Source organism: Dermacentor albipictus, chromosome 1 (genome assembly GCF_038994185.2).
Source record: "Dermacentor albipictus isolate Rhodes 1998 colony chromosome 1, USDA_Dalb.pri_finalv2, whole genome shotgun sequence".
Lineage (NCBI taxonomy): Eukaryota > Metazoa > Arthropoda > Arachnida > Ixodida > Ixodidae > Dermacentor > Dermacentor albipictus.
In genome coordinates, this window is record NC_091821.1 from 21,213,566 (window position 1) to 21,224,638 (window position 11,073).

At 47.0% G+C, this 11,073-nt stretch overlaps 1 non-coding gene across 1 annotated transcript; it reads right to left on the reverse strand.

The window, feature by feature from the left end:
• Positions 1-1,693: 1,693 nt before the first annotated feature.
• On the reverse strand, positions 1,694-1,765 carry TRNAP-AGG (transfer RNA proline (anticodon AGG)). Its single transcript has one exon. It is a non-coding gene; the product is annotated as a tRNA-Pro (tRNA).
• Positions 1,766-11,073: the final 9,308 nt, after the last annotated feature.

Sequence of the window (11,073 nt, forward strand, 5' to 3'; positions counted from 1 at the left end):
TAATGCCGATAAGGACGTTGAATTCATAGAAAGCGAAATGGCAAGCGGACCGCTGGGTGATTGTGCCGAATTGACAGGACGCACACTTACACTGTTATATCGCACTAATTCTGAGTGCTTTGTCAAGCATGGCGAAGCCGAGGCGTCTTTCATGTCGGTAGGCATGGCGACGCTTCGTGCTGCGCGTCCCGCTCCAGTCTAGCGGTAAAGTCATCCCTCGGAGACCGCCCTCCGCTAACGCAGAGGCCCTGTCGGTGTAGTCCTCCTGTCTGGAGGCACGTTGGGCGTCACCTTCAGAGGAGCCCTACGGTGGGACCCTGCCTTTGGGGGCGGTTCACCGGTGTTGACCTTGTCGCGGTTGTCATCTTCGATGGTAATTTCCCGTGGTCTCTTTGAGACGGCGACGCCAGGGTTGGTTTTTCCTTCTTCCGAGTTGATGCCCTCCATTGCGGTTCCGCTCTCTTCTGTCTCGAATGTTTCTCTAACGGCAGCACAGTTGCTAGGAGTTTTCTCAGTCTCTGGCGTATTCTGTGGCTCGTCGTTCTTTCCACTTTCACTGGCCGCAGCTTTCATAGGTCCCTTGTTTTTGGATGGGACACAAGGCGCGGCACCCGACGTTGTCGGCTTCTCGCCTCCACTGACGGTCTCCTCCGCGTCGACTTGGTCCATGACGTCCTCATCGACGGTGTCGCTTCGCCCAGTTCCGGTCACACTGGCGTAGCTACGCGCGCATTGACTCTCGTCGTGGCCATAGCGACGACAAAGCTTGCAACGCGGAACTCGGCACAGGCGCCGTATGTTACCGGTGCCATGGCACCGGAGGCAGAGCGGGAGCCTGCCTGGGACGTGCACGAGCGCATGATCTTCCCCGACGCGAAGTTGATGAGGCAGGTCCTCCACGGTAACGCCTACCTTCAGCCGTAGGGACACCAGGCGCGTGTGGGAGCCTTTGTCGTTGCAGCCTGCAACGCGCCACTTTTCCCTCGAAATTTTGCTGACCTTGCCAAAAGGCGCCAGGGTGCCTCTGACTTCGTCGTCCGGAGTCTTATGTAGAAGCCAGTACAGCTTCATCCTGACGTCTTGATTTCGAGGGTCTATTACCATGCATCGGTGGTCCTTTACGCTTAAGGTTGCAGCAGAAAAAATCTTTGTTTGCACTTTTCGTCCTTGAAAGTGATGGCCCAGACGTGGTTCATCTGATAGGCACCGAGGGTCTCCACTTGCGGCATCAGCTGCAGATAATCAAGTGCCTCACGGAAATGCTCGATTCGGTACGTCCTCGCCTTCACGTCTCCGTGCAAAAAATGGTCGTTGTAATTGTCGATCCTTTAGGTAGTTGCGGCAAAATAACCTGGTAGTGATCCTTCGGTGTGTCGTTCAACCTGAGGCCGCGGCCCGCTGGGCCGCTGTAACCGCCCCTTCGGATCCAAACATTTCGCGACCGTTCACTGCGGTGTCCGGAAGTGGAATCCCCCCCTAGACCAATGAGCCGATGTCTTTTCGCATTTGCGGCACGTTTACAGTGACGTAACCTCTTGGTTCTCTGCGAAAACGACGACGTGGGCATCTGTGATCACCTTCGTGCTGAGAAGAGAATAGGAACGTACTGAAAGAAAGAATGAGTAATGTTCTTCCGCTTTGCTTAAACATTTCTTTATATGCCGACTGACAGTAAAAAAAGACAAATACTAACGGGCTCGTCCGGGATTTGAACCCGGGACCTCTCGCACCCTAAGCCAGAATCATACCCCTAGACCAACGAGCCGACGTCTTGTCCCATTTGCGGCACGTTTACAGTATCGTAACATCTTGGCTCTCTGCAAAAACGAAGACGTGGCATCTTTGATCACCTTCGTGCTGAGAAGACAATAAGAACATACTGAAAAAAAGAATGGACAATGTTCTTTGGTTTTATTTACACATTTCTTTATATGCCGGCAGACATTAAAAAGAGCAATAATAATGGGCTTGTCCGCGATTTGAACCCGGGACCGCTCGCACCCGAAGCGAGAATCATACCCGTAGACCAGCGAGCTTTTTTTTTTCTCTTTATTGCTGGTCTTCGACGTACACATACGACATAAACAAACACACTTTATAATGGTAAAAGCAATGATCGACCGTCTTGGGCCCTTGCGAATAAATTAAAACACTTGGTCACCACTAGTTCATCCAATATATGCAGCCATTCGGGTGGTTCTGTTCTCGATCTATAAGCTTCGCGCAGATATAGCACGCTTTCAATAAAATGCTCTCTCGCAGGATGAATAACAGGCCTCTCATGACGCTCATCCATTCTTTTTTTTCCCACAGGCTATGTAAACATATTGCCATAAACATGTAACATGGCATATCCGCGTTCTCAGTTGGGAAGAAGCGGATGCCGTACGTTGTTATTGGTAATTCCATTTTCAACGTTCTTTGTAGGATATCCCACAAGAGCATTGCACCTGAACAATCAAGAAAGATATGCTCAATCGTCTCTGGTTGCCTGCATCTTGAACAGTTTACAAACCACGGCACAAAGATTCTCCTTTCTCTTAGCCATGGCTTCACTGGGAGCGTTCCAATGTGTAATTGGAAGAATAAGGTTTTTGCGGATGACCGTATCGGCATCCGCTTCACTCGCTTGAGCACATTTCTTCCTATGGATTCAACGTGGTACATTGAACGATAGACAGGCACTGGCAATGATACATCAAGTAAATCTTTGTACATTCTTTTTCGTTTAACAGATGCAAGTTAATTCAATGAAAAGGGCGTATGTAGGAAGTCAAAGGCCAATACGACTTCTCGCAGGAAGCCTCTGAGCCTCGGTCCTGTGCTGTAATCGGAGGACACAACGAATTGAGGCAACGCGTTGCTCAAACGTCTTTGAAGGACTGTGCACAAAAATGTATCTTTCTTATCGCGTAGGAACAAAACTCTCGAAACGGCTTGTCTTAAAAAGAGATGAACCAACCCTAGGCCCCCACTTTTCACTGTTCTGAACAAATTAGTGCGACTAGAGCGCTCCCATACGGAACCCCAAATGAAGATGGCAAACTGCTGGTGTATTCTTTGTATGCTGACTCTTGATGCGCACAATGCTTGTAAAACATGCCAAATTTTGGCCACTAAAAACACATTACACACTGTTGCTCTTGTGAATATTGATAGTTCTGTCCCACCCAGCCTTGCCATTTTCACCTTAATTTCTGCGACCTCTCCTTGCCAATAATCTTTGGTGCCCTGGTGATGTTGCAGCGGTACCCCAAGGTACTTGGTAGGCATATTTGTCCTTTGCATTTTTGCAAAAAGTGGAGGTGTGTCCTCCCGTTGTCCATACCATATCCCAATCGACTTGCCCCAATTAATTACACTCCCCGTCATTTTACAATACTTTGTCACAACATTAACAGCATTGCTTACACTTTGCTTGTCATCACAAAAGACAGCGACGTCATCCGCGTATGCAACCAATTTTACCTCACTGTAACCCACCCTAAAACCCCGGACATGGCTCTCTTTTATTATCTTTAGACACAGTGGCTCGAGATATACGGCAAACAGTAGAGGCGATAAACCACATCTCTGTCTTACGGAAGACCTGACGGCAATGCTGGGAGAGTGTTCTATTAACGATTACCTTTGTGGAAACGTCTGCATAACACATTCTGATCCCTTCTGTTAAGATTGTTCCGACATTCACGTGCTCCAAAACATTGAAAAGAATTGTGTGTGTCACTCTATCAAACGCTTTTTCTAGGTCCAATTGTAACATGGCCACCCTACCAGAAAAGTCGTCACAATGTTCAAGTACTGTTCTTGCTATGTGTACGTTTGTAGTTCTTGACCTCCCCTTAATGCCACATGTTTGACGTGGCCCTATCAATCGTGTTGTTATACTCTGTAGCCTTCTGCCCAAAACTTTAGTGCATATCTTATAGTCTGAGTGTGTCACTCTATCGAACGCTTTTTCTAGGTCCAATTGTAACATGGCCACCTTACCAGAAAAGTCGTCACAATGTTCAAGTACTGTTCTTGCTATGTGTACGTTTGTAGTTCTTGACCTCCCCTTAATGCCACATCTTTGATGTGGCCCTATCAATCGTATTGTTATACTCTGTAGCCTTCTGCCCAAAACTTTAGTGTATATCTTATAGTCTGAGTGTGTTAAGCTGATTGGTCGGTAGGCTCGCACGGATAGGAGTGATGAGGGATCGGTAGTTTTGGGTATCAGGACAATATGACTCTCGCGAAACGGCGGTGGCAGTACCTGATTTTCATAGGCTTCTGTGATAACGTAATGAAGAGCTGGAGCTATATCTGTTTTGAAAGCTTTATGTCTTGGAGCTATATCTGTTTTGAAGGCTCAGGTCATCTATAGCATGCTTTATTTCCTTGATGCTTGTTGGCATTTCTAATCTATTTCGCTGTTCATCATCTAGACTTGGCAAAAGGTGTAAGAATTCATTTTCGACCCCCTGTGCGCATTGCGTTTCATGTCCTAAAAGTTTGCTGTAATATTCTACAAAGGCATGTTGGATGGTTTTCTTATCACGTACTATTTCATTTCGGTATGTCATCGCATTTATCTCCTTTCGTGTGGCATAACTTTTTTCGTCCGAAAACGAGCGCTTTGTAGGTTGTTCTCCGCACCATAGATGTTCTGCGCGTGCGCGAATAATTTCGCCCCGATATTTTTCCTTATCGACAAGTTCCAACTGTGCTTTCGTTCGCTTTATTTCTTTAGCGAAACAACCAGGACGGATGCTTTACATGCTTAAATAAAAGTTGAGCTCACTTTGTAATTCTATTTCTTTTCTTTTTTCTTGGTGGTGTAAAACACTGGACCTTTCTATGGCTATTAGCTTTGTTTCTTGCTTAAAACACTCTCACCTTTCGTGTCATCTTTCCGTGTGCTTACTGTTCGTTTCTCGCTAGAGTATTTAAGTTCCGTCAAAAGAAAGAAATTTTATCATGACATGATAGACTCCTTAATGCCAGTTCCAATGTATAGGGTAGCATACTATGGAGGTTCAGGCGATGATGTCCTCAAAAAGGTCAAAAGAATGCCTGTGAAACCATCGGTAAAATCATTCTTCATAAACTCTACAGAAATACCCTGCCCGTAAAGACTTGGCTGGCCGACAAGGGAATATTTGTGCCGTGGACCACCAATTGTATAATGTGTAAGAAACCAGAGACTGTTGGTCACGTCTTTATCGATTGTTGAGATCCCTTTTTTCATTTGGATATCTTACAACAAACATTAAAGAAAGCATTACCACGGGGTATCATATAGTTAGATACAGGCAATAACGATGTTCCATATGACCTTATTATGCTGCTGATCCTCCATAGTATATGGTCCAAACGAATGTCGGTATGGCATGCTGATGTGAATGTTCGTTCTGTCTAAGAACACTTTATTGAAAGTGTCGTCTACATGCGTGAAGTGTACGAAGTGCAGAAAGAAACGCCCGACTGGTTGCCGCTCTTCGATGAGTTGGCTAAATTCAAGCGATTTTAATGTCAGCGAGTCAGCATGAGCTAAGCTGACTCTCTTTTTAACAATGTATTGCGCATTCCATTTCAGTGACGAGGAAATAAAGAAAAGAAAAACAGTCGTGGCCGAGTGGTTAAGGCGACAGACTCGAAATCCATTGGGGTCTCCCCGCACAGCTTTGAATCCTGTCGGCTGCGTGGCGGTGTGTTATTTTATTCGCCAGCCTTTCATGAACGTGTATCATTATGGGGAAGAAGTACTGCGGCTCACATGCGCAGTCGTGGCCGAGTGGCATAAACCTGTCCATTTTCGCAAAGGCAACTTTGTGTAACATGTTTTTTTATTACGAGGTTGTGGGACGTCATGCAGACGTTGTACTGTTCAAGGGTAAACGTGCAAAGGCTCCAAAGAGTGCTCGCGGTTTTTAACTGGGGCTCTACCTGGCAAAACTGCAGCCGAACAAATCTGTACAGACACGTGAAAGAAGGGGGGCTGGGTTTGGCACATCTTTTTGTAGGACAGCTTGTCAACAGATTCTAGTTTTTTCGAGATGTGCGTGACCCATTTCTGCGTACGGTAGGCCAGCTAAGGCTGAGAGGCGCTTTGCAGGTACTTATCGTTAGTACTGATAGTATGTCGGAAACGCTTCGTGGCTATATTAAAGAAGTTGTAGATAGTGTGCGCTTTCTTTCTGTGTGTTTTTCGTTTGATTATTTATGTGGCGTGAAAAGGAAAACATTATATAAAGATGTCTGCGACATTGCATTTCCAGTTCGATTGTACAGAGCTCCATATAGTGAGGGAATAGGACAAGATGTCCTTAAACGGGTAAAAAATGTGGAGGTGCCTACTGGGGAAAAAATATTATTTTTTAAACTACATACAGGAACACTTTCAGTGGAGACATTCATGGAAGAACGTAGGCTCCTTGTAGCATGGGGCTCACACTGCTTGATTTGCAAACAACCTGAAACAGTAGATCATGTCTTTTTGCATCGCTGGACAGGGGTGTTCTGGGGTGTCCTACAACGAACAATGAAAAAAGAGTTTCCGTTAAATGCGCATGGGATAAGGTACCTAGCCGTAAAGAATGAAGACGGGGTTCCATTTGACCTAACAGTGCTCATTGGCCTTCATTGTCTATGGCGGGCTAGGATGGCTGGGTGCCATTGCGACCCGGAGGGTAGGCCTGCGCGTATTTATTTTCGAGGAAGTATGACTAGCTTCATTGAAATAAAGAAAATACAAGATTGTGTACCCGAATGGCTGTCGAGTATAGAACCTCTCACAGCATTGAAAAAAATTAATTAGACAACGCCACTTTTTATAGGACTGATGGTATGTATGTTCTTTCAAAATGTTTTGTAGTTGTTAGTTGTGTATTGTAATTTTGCTCTGTATTACGCGTTCTGTACAATGTCCAAGACCGGCAACAAAAGAAAAGCAATTCTGGCTGAGTGGTTAAGGCGATGGACACGAAATGCATTGGGGTCTCCCCGCACAGGTTCGAATCTTGTCGGCTGCGTGGTGGTGTCTTATTTTATTCGCCAGCTTTTCGAGAACGCGTATCATTGTGGCGCAGAGGTACTGCGGCTCAAGTGCGCGGTCGTGTCATTCTGCATCCGGCAGCCGAGCTGTTCGGATCGTAGGGTCACGGCCTCTTCAGGGGCAGCGACAGCGGCCACTTTCGGCCGCGAAAACAGGCTTACCGACGAGGACAAGGAGTATCCGTTTATCTTGCCGCAACTGCCGAAAGGACGAGTTGCGATGAACACCGTGTTTTTACACGGGGATGTACGTGCGAGATCCTACAAGCTCGAAGACTTCAGTCACACCCTATTGCCTACGGGCCTGTTGCCTGACGTGGTATGCATAGGGGCGTACCAGATTAACCACGTCTGGGCGGGGAGACCCTCAATGAGGCGATTGCCACAAAACGGCTGCTGGCCATGAAGGAAATGCAAGTGAAGGGACGACGGTGCCTCACTGTTGACCCGCAGGACCAGCAGGTGAAGCTTAGGCTTCACTAGCTGCTGTACGGCGTTTCCAATGAGGACATCCGGACGGTGTTCGCAACCTTCGGCAAGGTGGAAGGGGTGAGCAGAGAGCGGTGGCGCGTACAAGGCATGGGAGACAAGACCTCTACCACCCGGACCGTGCTCCTGAAGCTGAAAAGCGGCGTAAAATCGGAAGACCTGCCTCATCAGGTGCGCGTCGGCGGAGAGTGAAGTTGTGGTCGTTCCCGGGACGCCCATGCAGTGTCTGCGCTGCCAATGCACGGGACACGTCCGCCGTGATTGTAAAGGCCCCCGCTGTTCCAGATGCAGGCGTTTCGGCCATGTTAACGCTGACTGCGTCAAATCGTACGCAGCCGTGACAGGACGAGCAGCGAGTGACGTTGCTGCAGAGAACGTTATGGATGTGGTCGAGACAGAGAGGACGCCGCCAAAGGAAACGGAGACCTGGTTACGAGAGCGACAGTCAGTGGGACATCGACCGTCGGCGCAGAAGACAGGGTGGCTGAGGCTGCCGAGAAGATGAGCAAGACGGCACAGGTCCTGAGTTCAGCGGGTCATGATACGGGAGCGTTAACGAAGACGCACCCAATGAGGACACGACAGAAATGCTGCAGGACGGGGACGCCAACGACGGTGAGCGTACTGCAACTCTCAGTGTCCCAGTCAAGCGCCGCCACGACGCGACCAAGGACCGGAACGGTAGTACAACCAGCGCCAGCGAGGGGCCACCGCCAAAGGCGCCTCATGGGAGGCAGATGGGCTACAAGCCAAAACCTAGTATTCCGCCTGAAACGAAGGCTGTTGTCAAAGCGGCGACGGCCACCAACGCCAGCAAGCCGGAAGGTGCTGGAGGCGGCTAGCCGAGGGCTAGTCGTGAACAGTAAGCACCATGCTCCGGGCCTAGTTTTTCCTTAGTTAAGATGGCTCTCGTGCCGTCACCTAATGTTGCCACATTAAACGTGAGAGGGTTGGCGCCTAATCGTAGGCAAAGTCAGGTCCTACGGTTGGTCAGTGCCCAAGACGTCGACATACTAGCCGTCCAGGAGACCAAGGTTGACGGAGAGCAGGAGACCTGGAGCATGGTGCGGCGTTTCACGACTAGATATTATGCAGTCGTTGATCACGTGGTAGGGACGTCCGCCGGTTGTGTTCTGTTTGTAAAGAAGTTGCCTGGCCTTGCTGTTCAAAGTGTATTTCCATGTCAGTCCGGAAGGATTGTTTTTTGTGATTTTGTTCATCGTGAAATTGAATTTCGTGTCATGTGCGGATATACGCCGAATTCTGTAGAAGAGCGCGTCTTATTTTTGGGAACCTTCTTCAGTATATTTTCTGCGATAAGTGCATGATTTTGTTGGTGGATTTCAATTCTGTTTTGAATGCTCAGGATAGAGCCAATAATGCCGGTATTCGTGATAGAAGCAGCAGGGTGTTGACTAAGCTAATTAGTGAAAATGAAGTGAACGATGTTTGCGTGTGTCTGGAAAGGGAGCGGGAACTAATGTACACGCGATTTGAAGGTAGTAGTCATGCGCGGTTAGACCACATGTACATATCGCAAGACATGATTCCAAAGGGCCATATTTATTCTGTGGCACCAGTAGGGTTCTCAGACCACTGCCTGATGAAATGTCACATAGGCACGGAGAGGAAGAGAGAAGCTTTTAATTGGGACCTATGGAAAATGAATGCATTACTACTAAAAGACGAACCATTTGTAGAGGCAGTACATGAGGCCGTTAGGGAGGTATGTGAGAAAAATAGTAAAACAATAGCAGAGAAATGGGAAAGGTTCAAACAAAACGTAAAAATGAAAGCCTTAGAAAGTCATGCGTTCTGTAAGGTCATGCGTTTTGTGCGTCAGGGCTGCCCCCTTAGTCCACTTTTGTTTGGAATTTACATAGACACTATGTGTTTGGCAATAACAGAAGTGATCTAATACAAGCCACACAAGTCAAGCTCTTGGCATATGCAAATGATATCGTCTTGTGTTGTTCAAGCAAACAAAGTGTGACCGAAACGATAAGGGTAGTAAAACATTTTTGTGGTGTGACGGGTAGTAGAGTGAATTCGGGGAAGTCCCTCGGTTTGTGGCACGGAGAGGGGTCTTCGGTCCCGGACAATTTTTCACACATGAACTGGATTAAAACCCCGACCAAGTATCTAGGTGTTATCATAGACAGTTACAAAAATAGCGATGAATACTGGACGAACCAAGCAAAATAAACTAGAGAAAATGCAGAATGGTGTAAAGGCATCAACCTGTCTATTTTCGCAAAGGCAACTTTGTGTAACATGTTTTTTATTACGAAGTTGTGGTAGGTCATGCAGACCTCGTACTGTTCAAAGGTAAACGTGCAAAGGCTGCACAGAGTGTTCGCGGTTTTTATCTGGGGCTCTACCTGGGAAAGGTGTAGCCGAACAAATCTGTTCAGGCACGTGAAGGAAGGGGGGCTGGGCTTGGCGCATCTTTTTGTTCGACAGCTCGTCAACAGATTTTTTTATTTTTGGGGGGGATGTGCGTGATCCATTTCTACGTACGGTATGCCAGCTAAGGTTGAGAGGCGCTTGGCCGGCACTTATCGTTAGTGCTGATAGTATGCCGGGAAGGCTTCGTGGCTATGTAAAAGAAGTTGTAGATAGTGTGCGCTCTTTTTCTGTGCGTTTTTTATTGTTATTTATATGGTGTGGAAAGGAAGACGTTATATAAAGATGTTTGCGACATTGTATTTCCAGAGCAATTGTACAGAGCTCTATACAGTAAGGGACCAGGACAGGATGTCCTTAAACGAGTGAAAAATATAGAGGTGCCTACTGGAGTAAAGACATTTTTTTTAACTACACACAGGGACACTCTCAGCGAAGACATTTATGGAAGAATGTGGCTTCCTTGTACCACGGGCCTCACACTGCTTGATTTGCTAACAGCCTGAAACAGTAGATCATGTCTTTTTGCATTGCTGGGCAATGGTGTTCTTGTGGGATGTCCTACAACGAACAATGAAGAAAGAGTTTCCGTTAAATTCGCATGGGATCAGGCACCTAGCGTTAAAAAATGAAGACCGGTTCAATTTGACCCAATAATGCTCAATGGCCTTCATTGTCTATGGCGGGCTAGGAAGGCTGGGTACCATTGCGACCCGTACGCTAGGCCTGCGCGTATTTATTTTCTAGAAAGTATGTCTGCCTTCATTGAAATAAAGAAAATACAGGATTGTATGCCCGAATGGCTGTCAAGGATATAACCTCTGACAGCATTGAAATAATTTTAATTAGACAACGCCAGTCCTTATAGGACTGATGGCGTGCATGTTCTTTCAAAATGTTTTGTAGTTGTTAGTTTTCTATTGTAATTTCGTTCTGTATTATGCGCTCTGTACAATGTCGAAGACCGGCAATAAAAAAAAATAAAAGAAGTGGCCAGTACCCCCGCTTGTCACGCGGGAGGCCGACACTATCTTTGAAAACTTTTAGGCAAGAACAGTGCAGGAAGGAGACAGAAGAACTGCATTTATTTCCATAATTCCCCATTTTATGGTCTTTTCTTCTCGCTTAGACAATGCCTCT